Raw genomic sequence first — 15,000 nt, 5'->3', positions numbered from 1 at the left:
GAAGTATTAGAACGCTGTTCTTAGGTTTGCCAGGCGCCCATATGCTGCAGCATCAGTTATTTGGTTGATGTGCGTCTCAGGAGATGTGCTCGATATTATACTCACCCCAAGATCCTTTTCCTTGAATGAGGTTTGCTGTCTTTGGCCAACTAAACTATACTCTGTCTGCGACCTTCTTTGCCCTTCCCCAATCTTTATGATTTTGTATTTGGCGGGGTTAAATTCGAGGAGCCAGTTGATGGACCAGGCTTCCAGCCAGTCCAGGTTGTATTGTAGTCCTGCCTGATCCTCGTCCAATTTAATTCTCATTAACTTCACATCATCTGCGAACAGGGGACACTTATGTATGTGTGTGTGGGTGTACTCACCTAGTTGTACTCACCTAGTTGAGGTTGCGGGGGTCGAGTCCGAGCTCCTGGCCCCGCCTCTTCACTGATCGCTACTAGGTCACTCTCCCTGAGCCGTGAGCTTTATCATACCTCTGCTTAAAGCTATGTATGGATCCTGCCTCCACTACATCGCTTCCCAAACTATTCCACTTACTGACTACTCTGTGGCTGAAGAAATACTTCCTAACATCCCTGTGATTCATCTGTGTCTTCAGCTTCCAACTGTGTCCCCTTGTTACTGTGTCCAATCTCTGGAACATCCTGTCTTTGTCCACCTTGTCAATTCCTCTCAGTATTTTGTATGTCGTTACCATGTCCCCCCTATCTCTCCTGTCCTCCAGTGTCGTCAGGTTGATTTCCCTTAACCTCTCCTCGTAGGACATACCTCTTAGCTCTGGGACTAGTCTTGTTGCAAACCTTTGCACTTTCTCTACTTTCTTTACGTGCTTGGCTAGGTGTGGGTTCCAAACTGGTGCCGCATACTCCAATATGGGCCTAACGTACACGGTGTACGGGGTCCTGAATGATTCCTTATTAAGATGTCGGAATGCTGTTCTGAGGTTTGCCAGGCCCCCATATGCTGCAGCAGTTATTTGGTTGATGTGCGCTTCAGGAGATGTGCCTGGTGTTATACTCACCCCAAGATCTTTTTCCTTGAGTGAGGTTTGTAGTCTCTGGCCCCCTAGACTGTACTCCGTCTGCGGTCTTCTTTGCCCTTCCCCAATCTTCATGACTTTGCACTTGGTGGGATTGAACTCCAGGAGCCAATTGCTGGACCAGGTCTGCAGCCTGTCCAGATCCCTTTGTAGTTCTGCCTGGTCTTCGATCGAGTGAATTCTTCTCATCAACTTCACGTCATCTGCAAACAGGGACACCTCAGAGTCTATTCCTTCCGTCATGTCGTTCACAAATACCAGAAACAGCACTGGTCCTTGGACTGACCCCTGCGGGACCCCGCTGGTCACAGGTGCCCACTCTGACACCTCGCCACGTACCATGACTCGCTGCTGCCTTCCTGACAAGTATTCCCTGATCCATTGTAGTGCCTCCCCTGTTATCCCTGCTTGGTCCTCCAGTTTTTGCACCAATCTCTTGTGTGGAACTGTGTCAAACGCCTTCTTGCAGTCCAAGAAAATGCAATCCACCACCCCTCTCTCTCTTGTCTTACTGCTGTCACCATGTCATAGAACTCCAGTAGGTTTGTGACACAGGATTTTCCGTCCCTGAAACCATGTTGGCTGCTGTTGATGAGATCGTTCCTTTCTAGGTGTTCCACCACTCTTCTCCTGATAATCTTCTCCGTGATTTTGCATACTGTACATGTCAGTGACACTGGTCTGTAGTTTAATGCTTCATGTCTGTCTCCTTTTTTAAAGATTGGGACTACATTTGCTGTCTTCCATGCCTCAGGCAATCTCCCTGTTTCGATAGATGTATTGAATATTGTTGTTAGGGGTACACATAGCGCCTCTGCTCCCTCTCTCAATGCCCATGGGGAGATGTTATCTGGCCCCATTGCCTTTGAGGTATCTAGCTCACTCAGAAGCCTCTTCACTTCTTCCTCGGTTGTGTGCACTGTGCCCAGCACATGGTGGTGTGCCCCACCTCTCCGTCTTTCTGGAGCTCCTTCTGTCTCCTCTGTGAACACTTCTTTGAATCTCTTGTTGAGTTCTTCACATACTTCACGGTCATTTCTTGTTGTCTCTCCTCCTTCCTTCCTTAGCCTGATTACCTGGTCCTTGACTGTTGTTTTCCTCCTGATGTGGCTGTACAACAGTTTCGGGTCAGATTTGGCTTTCGCTGCTATGTCATTTTCATATTGTCTTTGGGCCTCCCTTCTTATCTGTGCATATTCGTTTCTGGCTCTACGACTGTTCTCCTTATTCTCCTGGGTCCTTTGCCTTCTATATTTCTTCCATTCCCTAGCACACATGGTTTTTGCCTCCCTGCACCTTTGGGTAAACCATGGGCTCATCCTGGCGTTTTCATTATTCCTGTTACCCTTGGGTACAAACCTCTCCTCAGTCTCCTTGCATTTTGTTGCTACATATTCTATCATCTCATTAACTGGCTTCCCTGCCAGTTCTCTGTCCCACTGAACCCCGTTCAGGTAGTTCCTCATTCCTGTGTAGTCCCCTTTCTTGTAGTTTGGCTTCATTCGTCCTGGCCTTCCTGCTTCTCCCTCCACTTGTTGCTCTACTGTGTGTGTGTGTGTGTGTGTGTGTGTGTGTGTGTGTGTGTGTGTGTGTGTGTGTGTAGTGTTTAGTGTTTTTCCTCCATCCGGAAGCGCATGTATTGAAGTATATCAGTTAGTTTCACACCAGAGTGCACTAAGTTTTAAGCTAATCTTAAGCCCCCCTTCCTTCCCTTCCCTTCCCCTCCCTCTTCACTCTCAAAATAAAAACAGTGATACTCTAGAGTACTGTGGCTACTTTTCCAGTGACAACCGTAACATCTCTCAAGTCAATTGATTTGATAAAGTTCTACGTAGAACGAAATATATACAAATAAAGAATGCGTTTTCCACCAAATATGTCGGCAGTTCTTGCAGTCTAACACATCAAGGACAAAGGCAAACCTAACTGAATATAATGCAGAACAATGTTCATTATTAATAGAAACATGGAAGGCGGTACAGTCAAGGGAAACACAAGAGAGCTCAAGCAGACAAGAGCACGGCCGCTCTCCATACTCCCTCTTTGATTCATTTTTAATGAGCTAAAGAAAGTGTTTCAGAGAGCTCCTTTAGTGTAATTAAACGTGGACGCTTGTTGGAGATAAAATGGAAGAGCTGAGTGGGATTAGTGGACTGGTGGAGAGACATGGAGGTATGTGGACCAGTAGACGCACAAGAATAGAGAGAAGAGGATGTTTAATAAAAGAGGTGTATGTACTGAGTTGCAAGAAGAGAGACTGAACAAAGAAGAGACTCGAGGACAAATTAGTTAAGAGATGAACAAATATTTATACACGTAGATAATCAGTTAAATATGTGATATAAGAAGGCTTGTAGGTGAAAGAGCGCGCGCGAGCGAGCGAGCGAGCTAGTGAGAGAGAGAGAGAGAGAGAGAGAGAGAGAGAGAGACAGAGACAGACAGAGAATTATTTTAAAACTCCATTTTGGCTTCCAAAATGGGGAAAATCTGATCTTTCGGTTAAATTCCAACAGTTTGGGCACAAATGGTTTAAATAACAAAGGCCAATCTTCCAACCATTTCATCTCGTGAAATGAAAGAAAAGCATTCAAGTGTTGGTCGAAGTGAACCACCAATTGGAGCCCCAAACAATCTACGTTTCATTATTAAGCAAAAACAAGCAATTCTTCCAAAGTATAAGACAAAGACTTCATAAGGAATACCTGTATTACCAAAATAATTTACCAGCTTTATAGATTTATAATTCTGTCAATAAGCATGTCAGTTATTTCACTTATAAGGAATGTGTGTACAATAATTGTGACAGCGGGAGACGGCCGGTGTTTAATATATATATATATATATATAGATAAACACACACACACACACACACACAAACAAGCAATCTCCCACTGCGACAACTAGCGTGAGTAGTCATGAGTCAGAAACAGGTGTGCCGACATTACAGCTCAGATGTTCCTCCAAACTGCAAATATCCCCACCCCCACCTTTAGAGTGCAAGCACTATGTTTCCCACCTCCAGGACTCAAGTCCGGCTAACCGATTTCCCTGAATCCCTTCATAAATGATGCCTTGCTCAAACTCCAACAGCACATCAAGTCATAAAATCCTCTCGGCTCCACTCTAACACGCTTCCACACGCCTGTTGGATCCACAAACCGTTCTCTTACAAAATCTTCTTTACCCCCCCTCCCTCCCGCCAACAATTCCTAGGACAACCGCCGACCCCCACCTTACTTCCACGACAGATTTATACACCCTCGAAGCCAGTTTATTTTTCTACATACTTTCTAAATGTCCAAACCACTTCAACCCCTCTTCAGTCCTCTGGATAAAACTTTTAGTAACCCCGCACCTCCTCCTAATCTTCAAACTATGAATTCTTTGCATAATATTCACACCACACATTGCCCTTAGACACGACATCTTTGCTGCCTCCAGCCTCCACGTTGCAACATTCACACTCATGCTTCACACTCTTTCTAAATATGTTACACTACCAGATATAATGCATCCCTGTCTAAGGGCCTGCTTTTACTAGAAAATAATCTCCCTCTCTCTCTCACACACCCCAACTTGAGCCCACTAACAATGTAAGAAGAGACTTCCATTATAAACTTAGGATCAAGCGGTACAGACACTATATTTTATAACATTTTCAGAAATATCGCCTTGTGTCACACATGTAGATATATAAAATAGGTAAGTCATTTTAAGTTTACAGTGTCTGAAATATTTTAATACAAAAGAATATATTGCGATAGACACACAGGAGACAGAGGTAAGACTTCCGAATAAAGGACTCAAGAGAACTAAAAAAAATATATATATATTAGAATATTTGTCACCATGCACACAATTTCTGGCACTGAAAAAATGGCAGTTACAGTGATTAGAATGCATGACGAACACCACTAAGGTCAAATATAAGGGTTCGATCCCTGAGAAGAGAGAGAGACGTACTGGCCAATCTACTTCCACCTACTCTCCTTTAGCATCTGTCACTATATAGTGCCTCATAGACAAGAAAAAATTATCAAGACTTGACACTGAGAACACCTACCTTGATACAAATGGACTCTTGATCCAAGAAATTAGACGTACCTACCCTTGGATCGGCTCAGATTGGCTATTCCCCCACAGGCACTGAATGACCCCTAAGGCCTTAACACTCATCGGGGGAATATAATAATGAGAGTTAATGCCAGCAGTGTAAACAACTTCCCACCGCCTCTCTTCACTGTAAAATTATCTAACTTTCAATTAAGTCTTATTTACATTCATTTACGTTCCGAAAAGTGCCTCTTTAGAGCGGCAAAACTTTTAATTGTACCTCCGAGAGCCTCTCGCTTGAGTCATGAGTCAGACGGTGTTGCCTGTGTGAGTCAGACGGTGTTGCCTGTGTGAGTCAGACGGTGTTGCCTGTGTGAGTCAGACGGTGTTGCCTGTGTGAGTCAGACGGTGTTGCCTGTGTGAGTAACAGCCCGGTTGATCAGACCCTGATCCACCGAGAGGCCTGGTCGTGGACCGGGCCGCGGGGGGCCCTTGATCCCCGGAATACCCTGCAGGTATAGACTCCAGGTGAAATTGTGGGACATATGAGAGTCAGTGTTGCCTGTGTGAGTCAGACAGTGAGGCATGTGTAAGTCAGACGGTTTGGCATGTGTGAGTCAAAAGGTGCGGCTTGCGTGAGTCATTTGTAACTTATCACAATTGTGGGTCATCTAGAGTAACCAATCGCCATTGTGAGCCATATTTAACACAAGACCACTAGTGAGTCATTAATGACTGATTCACTAGTGTGAATAATGAATAACCCGCCACCACTTGTGTGAGTCACGAGTTACTGGCACCACCAGCCTAGGTGATGAGACATCCCCATGAGTCACCAGTCATGAGTCGTCACCTATGAGTCATGAGTCACTAGAGTGAGAGTCAGGAGTCACGGGCATCAAGTGCGCTCTCCGAGAAAGCAATCAAGCATAAGTGAACACAAATGACGACAAAAACCTTCCTAGACCTTCACTCTAACTTCCCCGTTACCCGAGAAGCATAATGTTACACTCAGCACTCGCACTCACTCTTACTCTCCCGCACTTTCACTCACAAGCACGCACTCACTTTCTCACACTCATTCTCTCACTTTCACTCCCTCACACTCTTTCACACTATCTCACACACTCACATTCTTGCTCCCTCACACTCTTACTCCCACTTTCATCGAACTGGAGTACAGGATTATTATATTAGCAAAAAAATGCAAGAAATGCAACTTAGTCTGATTGTACATGTGTACAGTAGTGAGTCTGGGTGCATATGCATACCGGTAAGAATGTCTGATATATTGTAATGAGTCGGTCACTTAAATTTCCTTCACAATCTATTATCAGTTGAATTTCGAGCACTTTTGTAATCAAATGTTAGATTCCAGTCCTTCGCTGGAAGTGTTTTTCGTCTAACAACTTTATTGCTGAAGTTTCCTGGAAATCCTTTAGTACACATTGAAAATCCCATATAAATCTAGACTTAGGTTTCGAGTTAAGATTTGAACATGGTGTATCTATTACTCGTTCCAGGAATCATCGTCTCCGCGCCCCGGTCTCAGACAAGACCTCCTGAATTGGAAAGGAAATCTTACAGGAAGAACTCTGAAGAAATAACCGTATTGTATTACATGTAAAATAAATAATTCTCAAATTTACCTGCCACATTACATGTTTAGCAGTGAGAAAAAAAAAATCTGGCAGATCATTTAACAAGAATGTCTTACTCTCCATTGTAATTTTCCGTCTGTGTCATCGCATTCACTGCCCTACAAATCCCTGTCCTGATCACTTTCTCGTCTAGTGTCCAAAATTAACCGCTGAATCTATAAGAAAATTCCTAACTTCCTCACGTAGCCTGCCATCCTTCACTCGGGATGGCCTTTAGCTGTACACGGAGTCCTCTGAACACTGCTTCACAGGAAAAGTTTACCTCCAGTAAGAATACTGAGTCAGTTGAGTTTAGGCACTTGCTATAACAGCAAAATTAGCCTGTTGCCGAGCCTTTAGGCATGGATGTCACGTAGAGTATTGGGGAAAACTGTAAGGAAGAGAAGACTGGGAAATAAATAACTACCATTGAAAATATTCAATATTTCCTGAAAGGGGATGTAAAAAGCATAATGCCGACAGGTATGGACATTAAGATAATATGCAGAAGAGGCATTTATTGGATGTACCTTTAGCTTAGGATTAAGCTTTTTCAAGTAATTACTTGATCAATCTTTCTCCCGAGTGAAAGGTAGTCCTGATGAAAGCTTGTTGTGTGTATTGTGTCCTCTTACGCATTTCCAGAAAACTTTGATAAACCCAGAATTAATCTAGACATCCTTCATGAAAAAAAACTTTCAACCTTCTATTTATGGGCATGATTCACTCTCCCAGTGAGTCCTTGGCAAGTCTAGAAACTTTGTCATTCAAGAAATGCTTGACTATAGGAGAAAATTCCAGAAATTTTAGAAAGCATACATCCCATGAGCAGCTGAACCTCCTTGAAACTCCACTGTCTTAAAATTTCATGATCCTAGAAATTCATGACATTCCTTTCTCTAAAATCACGACCATCTTACAGATCCTTGATCTTCCTAAAACCCCTTCAGCCTTACAATCCTTCACAACCCTATAAATCACGCATTTAAAAAAAATAACTGTCCTATTATCAATGGATTTTAAAATCTTTTTAAATATTTTATAATTTTAAGATACAGGACGTCCCTAACTATTGCAGAAACATGGAAGTGATCTTAGTTAACTATCATATAAAGTTTATGTAACCTTCATCGTCCTAAAAAAAAACTTATTAAATCGTCAGAGAAACTTTGGATGATCATAAACATACTTGGATCAAAGTAAAAGAAAAAAAAAAGAAATACGGTCCACTTCCTCCAGCTCAAACTCCCTCGACTATCTCATGAACATTCTTGCCCACCCTCTGGAAACTCCTTGCGGCCAGCCTGGAGAGTTATCGTAAATATCCCTGCCACTCCTTAAACCTTCCCTTCCTCTCCCTTGTCTTCTCAACGTCCCATTTTCTTCCATGATTTCAACTTTTTTTTCCATCCATGTCTCTCCTGGACACCATTTTCTTCCAGGATCTCACCTCCACTCTCTCTCTCTCTCTCCTTGTCTGTCTAGCGATCCAGTATCTTTCAGGATTTCCCTTCCCTCTCCCTCATTGTCTTCCAGCATGCCACTTTCTTCCAAAATTTATAGATTTAACTTTTTTTTTCTCTTTTCTTTTGAGAGTTTTTGCTTTAGCCTCTTTCTATATATATATATATATATATATATATATATATATATATATATATATATATATATATATATATATATATATATATAAGTTGTTTCTGTACTAAGGAAAACAGAGTTCCAGAACATGCTTTTATTGGAGCAACGTTTCGCTCTACGTAGACCTTCTGTTAACCTTGATTTCATAAAGCTCATCAGAAAACGAAATATTTTCGAATTAAAAACTTGTTGTGCAGTTTGTATGTTTGTCTCAGTTCATCAACAATACACTATTTCTTTCCTCTATTATATGCTGGCCGAGTCGTGGTCAAATAACTATTTGCAGTATTTTATTCCATGGTCTGTGTGCTACACCTATACGGGTCATGCAGCGCATTGGGGAATGGGAGGTAATTAGATTCGATCCAGGGGAAAAGAAAGTTTCCAATTCTTTGGATCAAGAGACCTTCAGCTGAGTCAAAGCACCTGTGACAGACCTGTTGTAATAATATTGCTGAACTCCGTCAATCATGAATCATTTATGAATGTTAACGTAATTCATAGAACGATAAGAGAATCTGTATTGATCGGCGATGTTCCTAATTTCAACATATATGTCGTGAACGGGAACGTAAAGCCTCTGCTGAATACTTTTCTACTAAAATATGATAAAACCGTAAAGAAAGATTATTGATAAACAGCTTAAGGCCTCCCTCCATAACTGACTGTCTGGGTGGATGCCGTCTTACCTCACTACTGTATGAAGAGCCAGTAAATCCATGAGTTTCTCTGAGAAATAGAATGGCGATACTGAAAAGATGTGGAAAAAAAGCACTTATGTGGAGTTGAGGACGAAGAATTTGACATGTGCAACATCTGGGTATCATTGTAGACGTTGCCCCATCCAGTGTTTTGAATGGCTAAACGTCTACAAATAAAGATACCCAGATGTTGCACATCTGTATTAGGACTGAAGCCACTCGTGGCAATATGTTTCCTCTAATAAATGTCCTGAACTGTACGTATCTTTTTCAATACGGGCTTCTCTCTTACTAATTTCTTCTCATTCTGCGAGGAGTCCAATTTGACCGAAAAAAAAAATATCTGCACTATTTCTAACAGTTTTTTTGCGTCGCTCTTGGTAATTGATTTATCCGCAAATGAATGGTGATGCCAAGACGTGGAAAAAAGACATTTATGGACAGTTCAGGACATTTATTAAAGGAAACTTTTCGCCGCGAGTGGTTTGTCCTAATCCATTAGTCTTCCTCCGTCAACGAAGACGGAAAAAAAGGCTCATGGCGAAACATTTACTCTAGTATATATCCTAAACAAAACACACGTGTCTTTATCCATCGTAGATTTATGCATTATATTATTGTGCAAATTACCACAGTGAAAAATAATAGTGAAATTCCAATTTCTTTCGTGATTTCACACATCAAGGAATAGTAAAAATAATGGAACAGAAGACTTGTACAACTGAGATATGACCTTACATATGACCCTACTCAACGAGTGTGGGAGTGTGGTGAAGATATAGTTAAGTCACATGTAAAGTAAAAATTTTAGAGTGACATATCAGGAATAATTTAAAATCTTCCCATTATAAATGAATCTAATTTATACAACCCTGAACTTATATTCATAATGCACTGATTACAATTTTGCATTAAGCCTGAATTGACTATTTCGCTCAGCCATGGATCTGCTTGATGCAACCTTCTCGGTCTTTTCAAAATCAACTGGTTGGTTAAAATCTCTCGCATGAATAAACAGAGCATTAAACTCTTGTTCAGTTCTAATGATACATTTATGTTGTAGTTTATAGTTAAGAGACTTTTCCAGTTTGACCATAATAAACTTAAAAAATATTTCTTAATAGGATTCTCATATACACAGCCATCAGCATTTTTTTTTTTTTTTTTTTGAGGAATTCTTAAAATGTTTTTACTGTAACAAGATTTTAAATACAAATTTGATTTTGAAATTCTTAATTAAACAAGGTATATCAAGAAGGTTTTCATGGAAAGGTAGAACCAATATATTCTTATTTTTTTGGGGGGGGGGGTGGAATTTTCAATTAAAGTATTTCTGACAATTTTAAAAGACTTGTCAACTAAGTTTTTTGATAATTAAGATCATATGGTATTTTATAAATCTTCAGTATTTCCTCATCTTTGACCTCCAGGCTGCAAATGCAGAGTTGTCAAAATCACGGAGCAGAATACATGTAGAACATTTAACACTCATTAAGTGAAGAATAACAACAGTCGATTTCCTGTATATTTTTAATTTAAATTCTTGGTTCCCCTGAATAATTAAAACATCTGAAAAAGACAATGAGTTTTTTATTTCAGATTCAACAGTTTACATTATGGATGAAGCTCGACTATTTACTTCAAGTAGAAAATGGTTTATATCTGTATATTCTTGACATATTATTTTACTGTTCCTTACGTGAGAAATCACGAGAACGCTTGTTATTTCAATATTTTATCGCTGTGGTAATTTTCCAAATTGTGTTATCACCTGCTTACTGCAATTTTATTGCAATAATGTTAGTGAATTACTTCTCCGCGTTGTACAGTCTCTTGAAAGTAACTCCTCGGAAGCCTAGATTTCGAAGCGTCTTAATTATCCACCGCTAGAACAAAATGACACCACTAATTCCTGCTCCTCGGTTTAAGGGAGACTAAAATATTAATGAAGTTATTCTCTAGGCTTCAGTTAGATATGTAATGAATTTATTTCACATTAGCGAGCTGAAAAAATCAGGGCATTATCCGGTATCAACTAATTAAAAAAAATTCTCTCTCTCCATTTCTCATATAATATATATCTATATATATATATATATATCTATATTATTATATATATATATAGATATATATATATATATATATATATATATATATATATATTATATATATACATAAAGAATATTGTAATTATCTCTTGCTCTTTCGCCCACCCTTCATTCTATTACTGTATTACTTTCCATCTCTTACTACACTAACTCTTCCTGCTCACATTCTTGTTTATAACACGTAATGGCAGATTTCATACTGTACAAACCCTTTCTGCCGTAAGCGTAGTTTTCTTACATTTTAATTATTTAATCAAGCGAATTTATCACCTGAATAGCCGTGGGGAGAGTAGTGTAATGCTCACCTCTTAGTAGGGGGCGTGCGTTTCAACTGGCCACCTGCCCCCCCCCCCTCCAACACATTCATCTTTATTTGCCCCCTGTTTACCTTTTCTGTTTCATCTCTAGACACTTTTATACTCCCCCTCATACTTTTTTCTCTCTTCAAATGCCCATAATTTTCCACATTCTCTACCAACCCTCTTTGCAGCTATTTTTATTTTTATTCTCCCACACCCTCTCACCCCTCTACTTCCCTTTCTTCCCCTTCCTTCTTACCCCCTTCATCACAAACCAGCCCTCTGGCCACTATTAATCCATCACACCAGTTGCAGCAGTATTTTTTTTTCTAACTAATTATTTTCTTCCCCGCAATCAGTTGTGACACACACACACACACACACACACACACACACACACACACACACACACACACACAAAGCTGGTCCTCCTCCTAGTTTATTCAGACAGAAGGGATAGGAGGGACAGGACAACGACACAGAAAATTCTGTGAGGAATTGACAAGGTGAATGAGGACAGGGTGTTTCAGAGATACGACACAGCAAGAATGGGTCACAACTGGAAGTTGTAAAGATGAAAATTCAGATGAGTCACAGGGATGTTAGGCAGTATTTCTTCAGTGTTGTCAGGAAGTGGAACAATCTGGAGAATGATGTACTGAAGGCAGGATCTAAACATAGCTTTAAAGAGAGGTGCAGGGAGAGAGGAAACCTAGTAGCGACCAGCGAAGAGGCGTGGCAGATGTGATTCGACCCATGCAACCACGAATAGTTGAGTACGTACACACGCACACAGCAAACGCGCGCGCACAATCACACACAAACGCACACGCGCTCGCGCACACACTCACAAACGCGCGCGCGCGCGCGCACACACACACACACACACACACACACACACACACACACACACACACACACACACACACACACGCGCACACACGAGTCACAGGGACGTTAGGAAGTATTTCTTCAGTCATAGAGTCGTCAGGAAGTGGAATAGCCTAGCAAGTGTAGTGGAGGCAGGAACCATACATAGTTTTAAGAAGAGGTATGACAAAGCTCAGGAAGCAGAGAGGGAGAGGACCTAGTAGCGATCAGTGAAGAGGCGGGGCCAGGAGCCGAGTCTCGAACCCTGCAACCACAATTAGGCGAGTACAATTAGGCGAGTACACACACACACACACACACCAGAGATGGGACACAACAACAAGGGGACACAGTTGGAAGTTGAAGACAGATGAATCACAAGGATGTTAGGAAGTATTTCTTCAGTCACAGTAGTCAGGAAGTGGAATAGTTTGGGAATTATTATAATCAAAAAGAAGCGCTAAGCCACAAGGGCTATACAGCAATAATTTGGGAAGCGATGCAGTGGAGGCAGGATCCATACATATATTTAAGCAAAGGTATGATAAAGCTCATGGTTCAGGGAGAGTGACCCAGTAGCAGCCAGTGAAGAGGCGGGGCCAGGAGCTATAACTCGATCCCAGCAAACCACAACTAGGCGAGTATACACACAGACACACGTACGTGTGTGTGTGTGTGTACTCGCCTAATTGCACTCACCTAATTGTGGTTGCAGGGGTCGAGACTCAGCTCCTGGCCCCGCCTCTTCACTGATCGGTACTGGGTCCTCTCTCTGCTTCCTGAGCTTTGTCATACCTCTTCTTAAAACTATGTATGGTTCCTGCCTCCACTACTTCACTTGCTAGGCTATTCCACTTGCTGACAACTCTATGACTGAAGAAATACTTCCTAACGTCCCTGTGACTCGTCTGAGTCTTCAGCTTCCAGTTGTGATCCCTTGTCCCTGTGTCCCCTCTCTGGAACATCCTATCTGTCCACCTTGTCTATTCCCCGCAGTATCTTGTATGTCGTTATCATGTCTCCCCTGACCCTTCTGTCCTCCAGTGTCGTCAGTCCGATTTCCCTTAACCTTTCCTCGTACGACATTCCCTTGAGCTCTGGGAATAGCCTTGTTGCAAACCTTTGTACTTTCTCTAACTTCTTGACGTGCTTGACCAGGTGTGGGTTCCAGACTGGTGCTGCATACTCCAGTATGGGTCTAACATACACAGTGTACAGTGTCTTGAACGATTCCTTATTAAGGTATCGGAACGCTATTCTCAGGTTTGCCAGGCGCCCGTATGCTGCAGCGGTTATTTGGTTGATGTGTGCCTCCGGTGATGTGCTCGGTGTTATGGTCACCCCAAGGTCTTTCTCCCTGAGTGAGGTCTGTAGTCTTTGTCCACCTAGCCTATACTCTGTCTGCGGTTTTCTTTGCCCCTCCCCAATCTTCATGACTTTGCATTTGGCTGGATTGAATTCGAGAAGCCAGTTACTGGACCACATGTCCAGCCTGTCCAGGTCTCTTTGCAGTCCTGCCTCATTCTCGTCCGATTTAATTCTTCTCATCAACTTCACGTCATCTGCGAACAGGGACACTTCAGAGTCTATTCCTTCCATCATGTCGTTCACATATATCAAAAATAGCACTGGTCCTAGAACTGACCCCTGTGGGACCCCGCTCGTAACAGGCGCCCACTGTGATACCTCTTCACGCACCATGACTCGTTGCTGCCTCCCTGTCAGGTATTCCCTTATCCATTGCAGTGCCCTCCCTTTTACATGCGCCTGATCCTCCAGCTTCTGCACTAATCTCTTGTGGGGAACTGTGTCAAAGGCCTTCCTGCAGTCTAGGAAAACGCAGTCTACCCACCCCTCTCTCTCGTGTCTTACTTCTGTTACCTTGTCATAAAACTCCAGGAGGTTTGTGATACAAGATTTGCCTTCCATGAACCCATGCTGGTTTTCATTTATAATCTTGTTCCTTTCCAGGTGTTCGACCACTCTCCTCCTGATAATCTTCTCCATGACTTTGCACACAATACATGTCAGAGACACAGGTCTGTAGTTTAGTGCCTCGTTTCTGTTTCCTTTCTTAAATATGGGGACTACATTAGCTGTCTTCCATTTCTCAGGTAGTTGCCCAGTTTCAAGGGATGTGTTGAAGATTGCGGTTAGAGGCACGCACAGTATCTCTGCTCCTTCTCTAAGGACCCATGGGGAGATGTTGTCCGGTCCCATCGCCTTTGAGGTGTCAAGGTCACTTAAGAGCTTCTTCACCTCCTCCTCAGTTGTTCGTATGTCATCCAACACTTGTTGGTATATTTCCTCTTGATGTTCCCTTCTGTGCTGTCTTCCCACAGCCCTTCCTGTCTCTACTGTAAAAACTTCCTTAAATCTCCTGTTCAGCTCCTCACATACCTCCTGATCATTTCTTGTGAGTTCTCCACCTTCTGTCCTTAATCTGATCACCTGGTCTTTGACTGTTGTCTTCCTCCTGATGTGGCTATACAACAGTTTCGGGTCAGTCTTGATTCTCGATGCTATGTCATTTTCATACTGTCGCTGGGCCTCCCTCCTTACCTGTGCATACTCATTCCTGGCTCTGCGACTGATCTCCCTATTTTCGCGTGTTCTCTGCCTTCTGTACTTTTTCCATTCTCT

Source organism: Cherax quadricarinatus, chromosome 7 (genome assembly GCF_038502225.1).
Source record: "Cherax quadricarinatus isolate ZL_2023a chromosome 7, ASM3850222v1, whole genome shotgun sequence".
NCBI lineage: Eukaryota > Metazoa > Arthropoda > Malacostraca > Decapoda > Parastacidae > Cherax > Cherax quadricarinatus.
This window is presented reverse-complemented; position numbering follows the sequence as displayed.